We start from the raw sequence: 6,736 nt of genomic DNA on the forward strand, positions 1-6,736 counted from the left end.
GATTTTTTTTTTCTTAAACCATTCTAACCTCCTTATTTCTTATTTTGACATACTGAATTCTTTAAAATTACTTGTTGAAGTCAGAAAACCATGAACAGCTGGAATACAGGTGGCCATGTAATACTTGATGACCAGATAAAGATGTCACCAAACAACAACGTGCTTAAAAGGGAATGAAGGAAATAGTAGTGAACTTTAAACGTTTCTGTTCTGCTGTGGGTTTTGTTTTTTTTTTTTTTTTTTTTTCTTCTCCTTTTGGCTACAGAAGTTATTTCCAGTGGATCTGTTCTAATACAGCCAGTGTACCAACTGTATTGTTTTGTTAAAATCTTCATCAGAAGGCCTGGGCAGAATTGGCAGGGTCTGTCGCCAAATATGAATGTCATGTATGCCATATGTATCTTTCCCAAGGAAAAACAAAAGTACAGAGCACACAGCACAGGTTGATTTAAAAGAAGCTATCTTTGCTGGTGAATAATACATAATAATTACTGCTACCACTATATATGCTTCTGATGGCATGTCCTGGGCCTTCATGTGCCAGGATATCGATGATTAAGAGAGAGACAGGAAGACTGATTTGTGATTAGAATTTGTTTTTTACTGTGTGCTACAAATCTTTATATATCATTCTAGGAAGGCTAGTAATTTTTTACTACAATGATTAGGTTAAACATCACACAAACAAACTTATACATTTTACAACATCTCTTGCTTGCAGAGATTGATTCAGTCTTCTTTTCCTGTTGCTACTCTTGATTCAATCTTCTTGTAGTTTTCAAAGCTCTGTTTGTTCTTGCCAAGGCATCTTGGTTATCAAACTGGCTATGCTAATTAAATCCACAGTACCCTCTCTCTTATGTCCACATCTCCCCCATATCTGTTAAGTTTATTAATTTTTTACACACTGTAAAATACAAGGAATAATTATAACAATACATAATATAATGCCTAATACATATAAACCTATTTTAACTAAATTTCTAATCCGCCCATTGAGTCCCCAATCTCTTAGAGTCGATTCAGCCAATCAAACCCATCATCTGCTTGCAGTTTGTTTACACCCTCTTTCAGGGCTGATGCTTCAGCTCTCATCACGATTCCTGCAACATAAGCTGAATCTGTTACTAGATTAAAAGGAACAGAAAATTTTTTTAAAAGCTCTGACAACAGCAGCAAGTTTAACAATTTGGGGGGATCCCTCAACTGTGGATGCATCTAATATTTAGGCACTAGAAAAGAAGTGTCTCCATACTGTTACTGATTTATGAGAGCGACCAGAACCATCTGTGAATACTGTTAAGGCTTGAAGTGTCACCTTGTTATAAACGGGCCAGGAGACCTGCTCCTTTGAAAAGCCTTTATTAGTCAGCTCTTTCAAGGGGGAACTCGAGGGGTCGCCTGCGCCGCCGCTGCTCCTGTCGCCGTTCTCGCTCCTGTCGCCGCTGAGGATCAGGTGTCAGGCGAATCTGCTGCTCTCGCCGCAGCAGAGTCGGGAGTTCCGGCCTCGTGCGAATCCCCAGGAACTCAACTGGGCTCATGTGGTCTAGGGGCGTCACTTCTTCCCAGTCTCTTTGTGGTTATGGCGAGGCGGCAGAAGCAGAATTCAGTCCTTAGGTAGCTGAGGGTCTTCTCGGTGTTGTAGTGTCTCCCTTTTATCTGGATTTTGTGCTGGGTCCCGGCTTTTGGGTCCGCTTGCCAGCAACTGCACTTCGGTTTGGAGCGATGCACCATGGAAGTCCTTGGATTTTCCTATTAGGCGGGGCCAGCAGTTCGAGGAGCTGGTGGGGAATGGGGACAGCCTAGCCCGACGGAAGGGGAAGGGAACCCGGGGTTTTAGAGGGGGTATACAACTTGGAATAAGGTTTTGAGGGTACAAATTTTGGTACAAACAGCATAACTTTCTTAACAGACAGGTTACAACTGGCATAACATTTTAAACAGCATAACTTTCTTAACAAATGACAGACTGTGTCAAAAAAGGGAATTTCTTACATTTCATTCATTTCAGTCCCCCCTCTATTTCTTTGATCGGGCCTTTGCCCGCATCAATTGGCAGTTTTTGATTCATGGGAATATCTTTTATTTAGTTTTTTTTTTAGTTTGAGGTTCTAACTAAAGTAAAACTATTCTCTTATAGGGCACTTTCCAGTTAGGCACTGCTTAAATGTTGCAGCATTTCATGCAATCTAATACTGCTTTATATCAAAACACGTGGGATTTACATGAGTGTGAACTCTTATAAGGGACTGCAGGTTCTCCCCATCATAGATGGGATGGTGTGTAGTTCTCCCAAGAGTCCAGTATGAACCATTGTCTCGATCTCACCTGGTCTTGCCTCTTGGGTTGGGGAAGTGGGACAATAGCTCTTAGAGCATGCTCTTTCGATGTGTTTGCTCAATAGGACTATGTTTTAGTCCTCCCAAGAGTCCAGTATGAACCATTGTCTCGATCTCACCTGGTCTTGCCTCTTGGGTTGGAGAAGGTATTTAGCTGGCCTTATGGAGTTCCTTTCAGTGTATTCCCACTTCTTTTTCAGTTTTTGATTAGCCCTTCTGTGGTGTGCCCTATGAGAGATCTGTAATGATATTATCACAACTTTTTTAAAACAGCTTAACACTTCATGGTATTTTAGAACAACTTACAGAGAACATTTTTAAATGACAGCTTTTGATAACAACTTGGAAAGATTTTGAACAACGGGTTTTTTGTTGGTTTTTTTTTGTTTGTTTGTTTCTAATTGGGCTTTGGTTGTCTTTTGAAGGTTATTTTAAGTGTGTCTGGGTCTCTAATGGTGGTCTATTTGGAGGGAGTCTTTGCTGGGGTATCAGAGTCACTGGGAAGTGGCAATGGTTTTTTTTATTCGGGATAGTTGTGTATGGTGAAGCCCCTATGTCTGACCTTGGTCGAACTCAGATTTTCAAGAGTGCTAGGGGCAAACATTTTAGCCAATTCATTCCAGTTTTTGTTATTAATTTAGTTAATACATTTTTGAAGGTTTTATTTATTCTCTCAATTCTTCTTGAGCTTTGAGGATGCCAGGGTGTATGTAACTGCCATTTCATTTCTAAGGCTTTAACAATATCATGCAGGACTTGTGCTACAAAGTGGGAGCCTCTGTCTGAAGCGATGTTATTTATCAGTCTATATCGGGGGATGATGTGTTCTAGTAGTATCTTTATTACTACTTGTGCTGTTTCCCTTTTTGTAGGGAAGGCTTCCACCCAATGCGTTAAGTGATCAACTATAACCAAAAGATGCTTATGTCCTTGTACTGGAGGCATTTCTGTGAAGTTTGTTTGTATATTTTGAAAGGGTCTTAATGCTATTTGTCTTCTCCCTGGTGTGGGCTTTCTTATTACTTTTTGATTTACTTTTTGACAAATTAGGCATCTTTCAGTAACTGCTCTAGTCAGGTTGTAGATTGCAACACATAGGTGTTCTCTCAGAAAATCATTACACAACTCTTGGGTGCCCCAGTGAGTTAAGTTGTGTATTTCTGCCAGCATTTTTCGAGCTATTGCTTTATTTAGGAATTTCTTTCTATCTGGGGTCAGCCATTCCCCTTGCTTCCTTTGGTGTAAACCTAACTTTTTTATTTTTTGTAATTTATTTTTATTATACATTGGTTTATTAATTTTGTCAGCTGGTATATCATTCAAGGTAAGAATTTTTATTGGTTCTCCCAGCTTTTGAGCTGCTAGTTTGGCTGCTTGATCAGCTACTTGGTTGCACTTTCCTTCAAATGTGTTTCCTTTTTCATATCCTTTGACATGTACAATTGCTATTTCTTGGGGCTTCGTAAGAGATTCTAATATTAATTTAATTAATTCTTTATGTATCAGATCTTTCCCTTTTGAATTTAGGTAGCTTCTTTTTTTCCAGATCTTTCCAAATGTGTGTACTATTTTAAATACATATCGCAAGTTTGTGTAGATTGCACCTCGGTCTTGTTCTAATAAATCTAATCTCCTTTTGAGAGCATAGATTTCACAACACTGGACAGACCAGTTTGGGGGTAGTTTTTCTTTTTTTGTAACTTTTAAATTGTCTCTTTTTCTACCTTTGACTATTGTATAGCCTGATATCCTTTTTTCTTCAGTTAGCCTAGATGATCTATCAATAGATAGCACCCTCCCATATGGTAGAGGTATATCTTCAAGATCCTCTTTTGCTTTTGTTTGTAAATCTATGATTTCTATGCAATTGTGCTCTAAGTTTGGTGTGGGTTCCCCTGAGAGGGACTGGGCAGGATTTAGACTTTTTGATGTAGTTAGCTCTAAATCACTGGTGCCAGTTAAAATCACTTCATATTTTAAAATTCTAGAGTCAGTCAGCCATTGTTGAGCTTTTTGGCTCAACACTGTCTTGAGATCATGGAGTGTGTGTGCAATGATTTTTCTTTGCAGTGTCAGCTTTTGTGCTTCCTCTACAAGAACAGCTGTGGCTGCTACAGCCTGGAGTCAAGCCAGCCACCTTCTTGCAACTGGATCCAGAAGTTTGGAAAGATATGCGACAGGCTTTTTGTGTCCTCCCCATTCTTGGGTTAATACTCCATAAGCTATTCCCCCTTCAGAGTTAATGAATAGGTCAAACTTTTTCTTAAGGTCTGGGAGACTCCGGACAGGGGCTGAAGACAATTTTGTTTTTAGGTCTTTCAACTGTTCTTCATCTCTATCTGTCCATTTCACAGGTTCAGGTTGGACTAATTTCTCATATAGAAATTTAATACTTTGGGAATATTTTTTTTTTCCACAGCTTGCAATAACCAAATAGTCTTAATAATTTTCTTGTATCTTTCTTTGTGGTTGGAGCTGGGACTGAGAGTATACCTGAGATTCTCTCAGGGCTTAATTTCTTACACCCTTCCCCAATGAGGTGTCTGAAGCAGGTGACCCACGATTCTATAAACTGCAGTCTGTTCTTTGACACTTTGAGGCCTTTTTCCCCCAGAAAATTCAGTAGATTAATACTGGTTCCCTTCACTTCATCCTGCTTTTTCCCCAACATTAGGAGGTCATCTACATACTGCAGGATTTGCACACCGTTTTTAGGGATAAACTGTCTCAGTAACTCTTCTAGGGCTTGCCCGAAGAGGTTTGGGCTTTCAGTGGACCCCCGAGGAAGACGAGTCCATCTCAGTTGCTGCCCTCTCTTACTTTCAGGGCACTCCCACTCAAAAGCAAACCAATCTCGGCCCCCCTCTGCCAAAGGACAGGTCCAAAAAGCATCCTTTAGATTTATTACAGTAAACCAGGACTGCTCTCCAGGAATCCTGCTCAGGAGCGGGTAGGGGTTTTGTACCACCGGGTGCCTGGTAATTGTCTTTTTGTTCACTTCTCTTAGGTTTTGCACTGCCTTTTTTACAGCCAGAATAGGAGTGTTGTGGGGTGACATACAAGGTTTTAATATTCCTTCTGTGAGTAGATGGGTTATAATTTGGGTTAGTCCTTTTTTCCCTTCTAGAGAAATAGGATATTGCCTGACCCTTATAGGAGGTGTCTTTTCTTGTATTTTTATTTCTATAGGTGGGATATCTAAATATCCATATTTTCTCTCCTCAGCCCAGACCTCTGGCCTGACTTCCCCTAAGTCTCTAACAGTCAGCCTCATGATTTGTAGCACCATTCTTCCTTTTCTAGGAAGAATCCTTACTCCTAACTGAACTTGCAGGTCCTTTCCCAGCAGGTTACTGTCTACTTTGAGTAGATATATTGAATTAGTGACACATCTTTTGGAATTTTCTTTAATTTCTACATTTTTTATAACTGAAGCCTTGAAAGGCTCCCCTTCTGCTCCTAGGACTTCACATGTCTTTCTTCTAATCGCAATTCCAACTGGAAGTCGGTTAATACATGATTTATCTGCACCAGTATTCACTAAAAACTCAAACTCTTCATATTGGGGACCTACTTCAAAATTTACTATGGGCCCTTCTTGATGTTTCATGGGGTCCCCTAACGCATAGAGCCCATGACACCCCCAATCCTCCTTGACCTCCTTCCTCAATAATTTTTCTAATGCCTCTTGTTCCCTCATGACAGTCTCATCAAATGACATTTTTTTGCAATGTTTCTTAAAGTGTCCTATTTCTCCACAATAATAACAGGCTCGGGTCTCTCTTGGTCTCTGAAGAGTACCCCAAGGTGGTGGGTTCCTTCCTCTTACCTTTCCTGGTAAGGATTTTGTGTTTTCTTCACCCTTAGTATCTTTTCTGAGATCCTTTACACTTTCCCTGGCCACGGCTACCATAATCCTGGTTTTTGCCTTTGTTTTTTCTTCTTCTCTCCTAAGGTATACTCTTAGGGCTTCCCTTAATAATTCATCTATTTCTCGGTCTTGCCAGTCTTTCATCTTTTCAAGTTTTCTTCTGATATCTGGCCAGGATTTTGTGACAAACTGTAATTTTAATAATATCTGTCCCTCTGGGCTATCTGGATCCAAATTAGAATATTGCTGGAAATTCCATCTGAGCCTGCTCAGCCAGGCTGCTGGGGTTTCATCTTTCTCTTGGGTCCTGTTAAAAGCTAATTTGGTGTTGCTACTCCGGGGAACTGATTCTTTAATACCTCTTATCATTAGGTTTCTATAATCTTCCATATTTCTCCTCCCTTCTCCTCTGGGTCCCACCCTGGGTCAGCTATTGGCAACTTCTGGTCACCGGGGGGGACCCATTCGGTTTTCTCTTTCCCAGATGTGCATTCCTGCTGCCCTAACCAGCCGAACCTCGTCTGGA

The sequence above is a fragment of the Sylvia atricapilla genome, chromosome W (genome assembly GCF_009819655.1).
Source record: "Sylvia atricapilla isolate bSylAtr1 chromosome W, bSylAtr1.pri, whole genome shotgun sequence".
Classification (NCBI taxonomy): Eukaryota; Metazoa; Chordata; class Aves; order Passeriformes; family Sylviidae; genus Sylvia; species Sylvia atricapilla.